General features: G+C 42.8%; 1 protein-coding gene and 1 long non-coding RNA gene across 5 annotated transcripts in view; both read right to left on the minus strand.

Annotated features, from left to right (window-relative positions):
- The window catches only part of LOC111951005 (cell adhesion molecule 1-like), a 648,521-nt gene that overhangs the window by 125,890 nt on the left and 511,616 nt on the right, over positions 1-11,015 (minus strand). The window lies entirely within an intron of this gene.
- Positions 651-4,205, minus strand: LOC139022882 (uncharacterized). The gene is made up of 3 exons (XR_011473949.1): positions 3,963-4,205; positions 1,251-1,311; positions 651-1,163 (listed from the first exon to the last, which is right to left on the minus strand). It is a non-coding gene; the product is annotated as an uncharacterized lncRNA (long non-coding RNA).

Consider the following 11,015-nt stretch of genomic DNA (forward strand, 5'->3'; position numbering starts at 1 on the left):
TCTGGGATAAATTAAACTTCATAAGTATGTTAAATTCGACCAAAACAGTGGATAATCTTGAAAGTCCTCTCGTCATCAGAGAGGTAATGTGTCACCTGTAGACCGGTCGGCACCCTTGTTTCCGCCCTGGTTCGTGTTCTTGCTTTGCCTTCTTCAGATGCTGCGTGTGAGCAGGTGTCTATGTCAGCTACGGCCAGTGCCTTCCCGAAGCGACCTGCAGTCTGTGGTCGCGTCTCCAGTCGTTCTCTTCTATTGACGAGAGGATTTCAGTTTCCTGTTTGGGATTTACTATTGATTATATCAGGAGAATCATTATTTGTTTAATACTGGAATAAGACTCTGTTACTATTCTATTACGTCGCTTTTGGGTCCTCATTCACCAGCATAACAGTCGGAATGGACTCCCACTTCCACAAGAAATGTTCGTTTTGTTCAGTAATGTCCATGATTTATGTCCAAATAGCTATTTATGTTAGCGTGTTTGGTAAACAAATCCAACGTCAGGAAGCGCGTTCACAAAATGTCGAAATGTCCAAAAGTTCCGTAACAGTCAGTAGAAACATGTCAAACGATGTATTGAATCAATCTTTAGAATGTTTTTAACATAAATCTTTAATAATGTTCCAACCGGAGAATTACATTGACTTTAGATGAGCGATGGAACAGAGCTCCCTCTCATGTGAACGCGCATGGTTAGAACATGGTCAGGTCATGGCAGACCTGACTAATTCCCCTCTCATTCGGCCCCCCTTCACAGTAGAGGCATCAGACAAGGTTCTACAGACTGTTCACATCTAGTGGAAGCGGTAGGAACTCATCCATATCTCGCTGTAAATTCAATAGGATCTTGGTTGAAAATCGACCAGCCTCAGAATTCCCACTTCCTGTTTGGATTTCTTCTCAGGTTTTTGCCTGCCATATGAGGTCTGTTACACTCATAGACATCATTCAAACAGTTTTAGAAACTTCAGAGTGTTTTCTATCCAATATGACTAATAATATGCATATATTAGCAACTGGGACTGAGGAGCAGGCAGTTTAATATGGGCACCTCTGTGCACCTTTCATCCAAGCTACTCAATACTGCCCCTGCAGCCATAAGAAGTTTTAACAATCAAAACAAACACCCTACAGTTGTTTGAGAAACCTTGCTTTGGTAGGCCCTGTGGTGTGAACAAGGTACACTTTTCAATAAAGGAATGACAATTAAATGGTACAGTTCAGTGGAATCATTTAAAGGAATATCTAACCTGAACATCATCCACACCAAAAGTCCTCCAAGGTCCAGGGGACAAGATCCGAGCAATGTTTCTGTGAATGTGAAAGTATAGAAAAGGTACAATTCAACAGCTTTTTAATACTCCAGCATGCATAACAGTTTTGAACACAGTTGGAACTGAATTAACCCAAGTATTGGTCACAACATGTATGGGTGTTGCTGGACCAGAAAATGTATTTTCGACTGCAAACACACCTTTTCTCACATCAATGTACTCACATGCCAAAAATCTTTCCTTGGACACTGTTTCAAAGCAATGTGTATGCTTTCTTCATTAATGTGTTTTGAAGTTTTTAAAATTTTTACTTCATTTTGCATCGTGGACAAGTTACAATGACTTTTCTTGACTTGCCATGTATGTTGGGACCAGGTGATTTCATTGTTGTATATACTATGTGTAGGCTGTGTAGACTAGAGGTCGACCGATTAATCGGAATGGCCGATTAATTAGGGCCGATTTCAAGTTTTCATAACAATTGGTAATCGGCATTTTTGGACACCGATTATGGCCGATTACATTGCACTACACGAGGAGACTACGTGGCAGGCTGACTACCTGTTATGCGATTGCAGCAAGGAGCCAAGATAAGGTGCTAGCTAGCATTAAACTTATCTTATAAAAAACAATCAACCTTAACATAATCACTAGCTAACTACACATGGTTGATGATATTACTAGTTTATCTAGCTTGTCCTGCGTTGCATATAATTGATGCAGTGCCTGTTAATTTATCATTGAATCACAGCCTACTTCGCCAAACGGGTGATTTAACAAGCGCATTCGCGAAAAAAGTACTGTCGTTGCACCAATGTGTACCTAACCATAAACATCAATGTCTTTCTTTAAAATCAATACACAAGTATATATTTTTAAACCTGCATATTTAGTTAATATTGCCTGCTAACATGAATTTCTTTTAACTAGGGAAATTGTGTCACTTCTCTTGCGTTCTGTGCAAGCAGAGTCAGGGTATATGCAGCAGTGTCACGACTTCCGCCGAAGTTGGTCCCACTCCTTGTTCGGGCAGTGTTCGGCGGTCGACGTCACCGGCCTTCTAGCCATCGCTGATCCACTTTTCATTTTCCATTTGTTTTGTCTTTGTCTTACACACCTGGTTTAAATCCCCCAATTACTTGTTAATTGTTTAAAACCTGTTCCCCCATGTTTGTTTGTGAGTGATTGTTTTTATGTAATACGGTCCGTTTATGCGGGCTCGCTTATTTTGTATTTGTATTTGTCAATTTTGAGTAAAATACGTTTATTTACTCATATCTGCTGTCCTGCGCCTGACTCCTCTACACCAGCTACACACAGTGTCACGCCCTGACCATAGTTTGCTTTGTATGTTTCTATGTTTTGTTTGGTCAGGGTGTGATCCGAGTGGGCATTCTATGTTGTATGTCTAGTTTGTCTGTTTCTGTGTTTGGCCTGATATGGTTCTCAATCAGAGGCAGGTGTTAGTCGTTGTCTCTGATTGGGAACCATATTTTGGTAGCCTGTTTTCTCATTGTGGGTTGTGGGTGATTGTCTATGTGTAGTGTTTTTGTGTCAGCACTATTATTCATTAGCTTCACGTTCGTTGTTTGTTATTTTTGTATAGTTTCGTTAAGTGTTCTCTGTGTTAATAAATATCAAGATGAACACATACCACGCTGCATATTGGTCCTCCGATCCTTCAAACTTCTCCTCCTCAGATGAGGAGGACGACGAACGTGACACACAGACTATATTACAAGCAGTTTGGGCCGCCTGGCTCGTTGCAAACTGTGTGAAGACCATTTATTACTAACAAAGACCGTAATTAATTTGCCAGAATTTGACATAATTATGACATAACATTGAATGTTGTGCAATGTAACAGCAATATTTAGACTTATGGATGCCACCCGTTAGATAAAATACGGAACAGTTACGTATTTCACTGAAAGAATAAACGTTTTGTTTTCGAAATGATAGTTTCCGGATTTGACCATATTAATGACCTAAGGCTCGTATTTCTGTGTGTTATTATATTATAATTAAGTCTATGATTTAATAGAGCAGTCCGACTGAGCGGTGGTAGGCAGCATCACGCTCGTAAGCATTCATTCAAACAGCACTTTCCTGCATTTGCCAGCAGCTCTTCGCTGTGCTTCAAGCATTGCGCTGGGAATATTGAAGACTCATGTTAAAAGGAACCACCAGCTTTCATATGTTCTCATGTTCTCATGTTCTCATGTTCTCATGTTCTCATGTTCTCATGTTCTGAGCAAGGAACATGTGCAGCACCAGTAAACGTTAGTTTCTTACACGGCACATATTGCACTTTTACTTTCTTCTCCAACACTTTGTTTTTGCATTATTTAAACCAAATTGAACATGTTTCATTATTTATTTGAGACTAAATTGATTTTATTGATGTATTATATTAAGTTAAAATAAGTGTTCATTCAGTATTGTTGTAATTGTCATTATTACAAATATATATATATAAATTGGCAGATTAATCGGTATCGGCTTTTTTGGTCCTCCAATAATCGGTATTGAAAAATCATAATCGGTCGACCTCTATGTGTAACTAGGGGAATGGCATCAAGGATACACATTTAGAGCCAGCCAAACACAACAAGGCATACATTGAAGAAACACAGAAAATCACAGATCAAATCGATAACATAACTGTACATGTAAACCTAGGCTTACTGCTCAAGTAGGCAAATTTGTCCAAATAAAATTCCCTCATTGTAAGCAATTAGCTAGCTCACGGGCAAATAGGTGCTAATTAATGCTATACTAACATCGGTGCGGTATTTGGTCATATAAAAATATACCACTGCACTGATGTAACATGAATATTACAAAGTACAATATGCATAATGACAGTCTCACTTCCATGGTTTATATTTTTATCCATGTATGTGAGGTTCGATTAAGATTCACTTTCGTTGATGTTGATACCGTCGATGTTAACCTCAACTTGGGTGACCTTGAAGGAGACGTTTACCTCAACTTGGGTGACCTTGAAGGAGACGTTTACCTCAACTTGGGTGACCTTGAAGGAGACGTTACCTCAACTCGTGTACTTGAAGGAGATGTTCTACCTCAACTTGGGTGACCTTGAAGGAGACGTTTACCTCAACTTGGGTGACCTTGAAGGAGACGTTTACCTCAACTTGGGTGACCTTGAAGGAGACGGGAAGGGTTCGGGTTAAATGAGTTTGACTCCGCCCACATTGAGCCCGGCCCAACGTTTGACTCCGCCCACATTGAGCCCGGCCCCGAACTGCACGCTGCAGTTGGGCTTCTCGGTCAAACAGCCTGTCCTGGTCCACCGCTGTAATAACGAGCAGCAGCCTACAGGGGGAGACAGGAGGAGGCAGAGAGGAGCTCACCCCCAGTACACCACAACAAGACCACCACCACCCGCTGTGCCCCAAACACTGTGAGAGGAGGAACACTGAAGACTCCCCATGAGGTAGACAACACACACATTGAACTTGTACTTGTCTGAATTTAATATTGCCACTAATGCACATTGAGGACTAGCCTACGCCAGTCCTGAGATACTGTGTCTAATTGACTACAAAATTATCAAATCAAATCAAATCAAATCAAATTTTATTAGTCACATACACATGGTTAGCAGATGTTAATGCGAGTGTAGCGAAATGCTTGTGCTTTCTAGTTCCGACAATGCAGTAATAACCAACAGTAATCTAACCAAACATTCCACGCTACTACCTTACACACACACACAAGTGTGAAGGATAAAGAATATGTACATAAAGATATATGGATGAGTGGTGGTACAGAACGGCATGGCAGATGCAGTAGATGGTATAGAGTACGGTATATACATATGAGATGAGTACTGTAGGGTATGTAAACATTAAGTGCATAGTTTAAAGTGGCTAGTGTACATGTATTGCATAAAGATGGCAAGATGCAGTAGATGATATAGAGTAGATTATACTATGAGATGGGTAATGTAGGGTATGTAAACATTGTATTAAGTGCATTGCTTAAAGTGGCTAGTGGTACATTTTTACATAATTTCCATCAATTCCCATTTTTAAAGTGGCTGGAGTTGATCAGTATGTTGGCAGCGGCCGCTAAATGTTAGTGGTGGCTGTTTAACAGTCTGATGGCCTTGAGATAGAAGCTGTTTTTCAGTCTCTCGGTCCCTGCTTTGATGCACCTGTACTGACCTCGCCTTCTGGATGATAGCGGGGTGAACAGGCAGTGGCTGGGTGGTTGTTGTCCTTGATGATCTTTATGGCCTTCCTGTGACATCGGGTGGTGTAGGTGTCCTGGAGGGCAGGTAGTTTGCCCCTGGTGATGCGTTCTGCAGACCTCACTACCCTCTGGAGAGCCTTACGGTTGTGGGCGGAGCAGTTGCCGTACCAGGCGGTGATACAGCCCGACAGGATGCTCTCGATTGTGCATCTGTAGAAGTTTGTGAGTGCTTTTGGTGACAAGCCGAATTTCTTCAGCCTCCTGAGGTTGAAGAGCGCTGCTGCGCCTTCTTCACAACGCTGTCTGTGTGGTGGGACCAATTCAGTTTGTCCGTGATGTGTACACCGAGGAACTTAAAACTTTCCACCTTCTCCACTACGACCCGTCGATGTGGATAGGGGGGTCCCTCTGCTGTTTCCTGAAGTCCACAATCATCTCTTTGTTTTGTTGACGTTGAGTATGAGGTTATTTTCCTGACACCACACTCCGAGGGCCCTCACCTCCTCCCTTGTAGGCCGTCTCGTCGTTGTTGGTGATCAAGCCTACCACTGTAGTGTCATCCGCAAACTTGATGATCGAGTTGGAGGCGTGCATGGCCACGCAGTCGTGGGTGAACAGGGAGTACAGGAGAGGGCTCAGAACGCACCCTTGTGGGGCCCAGTGGAGAGATCAGCGGGTGGAGATGTTGTTTACCTACCCTCACACCACCTGGGGGCGGCCCGTCAGGAAGTCCAGGACCCAGTTGCACAGGGCGGGGTCGAGACCCAGGGCTCGAGCTTGATGACGAGTTTGGAGGTACTATGGTGTTAAATGCTGAGCTGTAATCGATGAACAGCATTCCTCACATGGTATTCCTCTTGTCCGGATGGTTAGGGCAGTGTGCAGTGCTGTGGTTGCGATTGCGTCGTCTGTGGACCTATTGGTCGGTTAAGCAAATTGGAGTGGGTCTAGGGTGTCGGTAGGGTGAGGTGATATGGTCCTTGACTAGTCTCTCAAAGCACTTCATGATGACGGAAGTGAGTGCTACGGGGCGATAGTCGTTTAGCTCAGTTACCTTAGCTTTCTTGGAACAGGAACAATGGTGGCCCTCTTGAAGCATGTGGGAACAGCAGACTGGATAAGGATTGATTGAATATGTCCGTAAACACACCAGCCAGTGGTCTGCGCATGCTCTGAGGACGCGGCTGGGAATGCCGTCTGGGCCTGCAGCCTGCGAGGGTTAACACGTTAAATGTTTTACTCACCTCGGCTGCAGTGAAGAGGCCCGCAGGTTTGGTAGGGGGCCGTGTCAGTGGCACTGTAATTGTCCTCAAAGCGGGCAAAAAAGTTGTTAGCCTGTCTGGGAGCAGAGACATCCTGGTCCTCGACGGGGCTGGTTTTCTTTTTGTAATCCGTGATTGACTGTAGACCCTGCCACATACCTCTTGTGTCTGAGCTGTTGAATTTCGACTCGATTTTGTCTCTGTACTGAGACTTAGCCTGTTTGATTGCCTTGCGGAGAGAATAGTACACTGTTTGTATCGGTCATGTTCGGTCACCTTGCCCTGGTTAAAAGCAGTGGTTCGCGCTTTCAGTTTCACGCGAATGCTGCCGTCAATCCACGGTTTCGGTTTGTGGAATGTTTTTATCGTTGCTGTGGGTACGAACATCGTCTAATGCACTTCCTAATGAACTCGATCACAATCAGCATATTCGCAATATTGTTGTTGGACGCGATGCGAACATTCCAATCCGCGGTATCGGAGCAGTCTTGAACGTGGATTCAGATTGGTCGGACCAGCGTTGAACAGACCTGAGCGGGGAGCTTGTTGTTTGAGTTTCGTTTTGTAGGCAGGAACAACACAAAATGGAGTCGTGTCAGCTTTCGAAAGGGGGCGGGGGAGGGCCTTTAAGCGTCGGGAAATTAGTGTAGCAATGGTCCAGTGTTTTTCCAGCCCTGGTAGCACATCGATATGCGATAGAAATTTAGGGAGTTTTGTTTTTAGATTAGCCTTGTTAAAATCCCCAGCTACGATGAATGCAGCCTCAGGGTGTGTTGGTTTCCAGTTTACAAGAGTCAGATCAAGTTCGTTCAGGGCCATCAATTGTGTCTGCTGGGGGAATGTATACGGCTGTGATTATGATTGACAGAATTCCTTGGTAGATAATGCGGTCGACATTTGATTGTGAGGAGTTCTAGATCAGGTGAACAGAACGACTTGAGTTCTTGTGTGTTATTATGAGTGTCTACACACTTCTCGTTAATCATAGGCATACCCCCGCCCTCTTCTTACGGAAAGATGTTTTTTCTGTCGGCGGCGATGCATGGAGAAACCAGCTGGCTGCACCGACTCGTTAGCGTCCCTTGAGTTAGCCATGTTTCCGTGAAGCAGAGCACGTGCAATCCTGTGTCTCTCTGGAATGGCTACCCGTGGCTCGATTTTCATCAACCCTTCAATTGTCAAGAGACCTGGACATTGGCGAGAGTAATGCTAGGGAGTGGAGCGCGAATTGTGCCCGTCTCCGAAGCCTGACCACGAGACCGCCACGTTTTCCCCTTTTTCGGCGTCGCCCAGGGTCGCCGGCTGGGATCAGATCCATTGTATTGTGTGGAAGGGAAAACACTGGATCCGTTTCGGGAAAGTCATATTCCTGGTAGGAACGATGGTGAGTTGACGTTAATCGTATATTCAGTAGTTCCTCCCGACTGTATGTAATGAAACCTAAGATTWCCCGGGGTACCGATGTAAGAAATAACACGTAAAAAAACAAAATACTGCATATTTTCCAAGGAACGCGAAGCGAGGCTGCCATCTCTATCGGCGCCGGAAGTTCAAAAAAGGAACATTTATATATGTTATCTTTCTCTGAATACGTATTAACCTTATGTTATTTCTTTATTCTGACGATAATGTTGCTGATTGAAGAAGGGACAGAGTGATTTTCCAGTTGTCTCTCCATGCTTAGATAACCACCAAGTGGTTTTTAATCACACATCATGCCATGTTTTATGATGGACTTGTTGGCTATGAATTCAATTAATGAAATATACCCCTTGATTTCAAAGGACACTTTCAAAGTACACTTTTATAATATTACAACAATATAATAAACATTTAAAAAAAATACTTTTGAAAAATGTTCATTCTTCTAATTTCCCTGGAATAACTCTGCGTCACCAGTCACCTCCCCTTCCAACCAGGCCTAGTCTTCTACATAAGCTACCATGCTGTGGTCTGCTGAGAGGGGTAATTGAATATGGGTGGTTACTTTACTCCACCACTACATACAGTAATAGATAGTAGGTACCAGAGCTAGACTGCTGGGCTCAGACTACCTCAATGGGATGTGTGAAACAGGGCTGAAAGTCTGGGAACAGGATCATTCAGTAAGAAACATCACCTTACGAATTGGTGAAAGTGAGACAACATTTGGTTAACTATGGATCATTTTGAAACATTTGTGTGAGTGTGAGAGAGAGAGTGTGAGAGAGAGTGTGAGAGAGAGAGTGTGATAGAGAGTGTGAGAGAGAGTGTGAGAGAGAGTGTGAGAGAGAGTGTGAGAGAGAGTGTGAGAGAGTGTGAGAGAGAGTGTGAGAGATCAACCTCTCACACCCCTCAAATAGCAGGTTCACTGGTGCTGCACAGATCAACATCTCACACCCCTCAAACAGCTGTGGTGTCATGGATCCATCCAGAACTTTCATTACGCACACCTGTCCCCTATTCCCACTGATTAGTACTTGTATAAGTGTTCCCTTTGGTTTCCATGGTGCTGTCCATTATTGTTACAATGTCCATTGGTGCGTGTCAGTACCTGTGCGCTGTGATTTGGGCTTTCGTGCCATTGTGGATTGCGCAGATGATTACGGGTCTCTTCCCGTGTGTTAATCATTGTGCGCGTGTGTTATTTATTCGAGGTAATCCTCGCTCTTTTGTTTTGGGTTTCTACCCTGTATTTTGTTACGTGTTTGTTTGGTCTTCATCCCCGTGCCTTTAAACGGCACGCCGTAATTTAGGCTTAATTTTAAAAAACTATTACACATTCCTGCGCCTGTCTCCCAAATCTCATCATACCGACGTGACAAGAAGCCAAGAAAGAAGAGGTCATGAACCCTCTCCTGCAGGGGGCTGAATCAGGGTCACACAGAGTGTTTCTTGGTAGTCTTAAACAAATCTACTTTGAAACAAAAGTATACACCTCACACACATGGCTATGGGCTTAACAAAAGAAGACACCTGTACCATGTCAGATATAGAGTTGAAGTGTATTACATTTTGAGTTTGCATCCCAATATTATACTTTATATACATCACAGACGACTGAAATATATCAAGACCTTTTGACATAGAAACACCGGATTTTCTGTGTGTTTCTTGAAAATATGTTGATTAATTATAAAATTATGAGAAATATGAATAACATTCCACCCTTGAGGCCACTAGGTCATTTCACTGCAGGAAAGGGCTATGGACTGTCCACATGTGGAAGACTGACTTCAGAACACAGCAGAGGGAGCACCCCCCTATCCACATTGACTGTTTAAGTTCCTCGACGTACATATCACTGACAAACTGAAATGATCCACCCACACAGACAGTGTGGTGAAGAAGGCGCAACAGCGCCTTTTCAACTTCAGGAGGCTGAAGAAATTTGGCGTGTCACCTAAAACCCTCACAAACTTTTACAGATGCACAATTGAGAGGATCCTTTACTTAGATTTGTGTCTATTAGGTAGTAGTTGTGGAATTGTTAGATTACTTGTTAGATATTACTGCACTGTCGGAACTAGAAGCACAAGCATTTCGCTACACTCACAATAACATCTTTTAAACACGTGTATGTTTGATTTGATGTAATAGCAATACTCTTCATCAATTATCCTACTGCACCATCTCACTGTTTCATTAACATTAAAGAATATTATTGAGTCACACACAAACACACTGTACATAATGGACTCTAACATGGCACACAAATGCATGTTTACATCCCATCTAGCCCAGATACATGACTAGACATCAACGCTGCATTCCATCTTACTGACGATAAGTATATTTGGTTGATTAACGGGCTAAAGGCCTCAGACACTCCACTACAGTCATATGTAAAACAAGCCTTTTGAATACTACTGTAGACGTTTTTTTATAGAAAATACTTGATTGACCTGTAAGACCAAATGCATATCAATTTGTTCAAGAGTTTTGAAAATAAAACTTTGCACTTGAAAACGTTTTATGATCTTCCATCTGTAATCAAGCTTATGTGTACAACTATAAAGACAGGACATCATTGAGAACAACCCTTTCATTAAAATGTTGTAAGTGTTAAAACAATATCAGTGGTCCCATGATATAGAGAATCCATTGGACTGTATAAATCCTCGTTCACTATTATCTAGTCCTCCTTCACTATTATCTAACCCTCCTTCACTATGATCTAACCCTGCTTCACTATGATGTAACCCTCCTTCACTATTATCTAGTCTTTCTTCACTATGATCTAACCCTCATTCACTATTATCTAGTCCTCCTTCACTAT

Source organism: Salvelinus sp. IW2-2015, linkage group LG23, assembly GCF_002910315.2.
Source record: "Salvelinus sp. IW2-2015 linkage group LG23, ASM291031v2, whole genome shotgun sequence".
NCBI lineage: Eukaryota > Metazoa > Chordata > Actinopteri > Salmoniformes > Salmonidae > Salvelinus > Salvelinus sp. IW2-2015.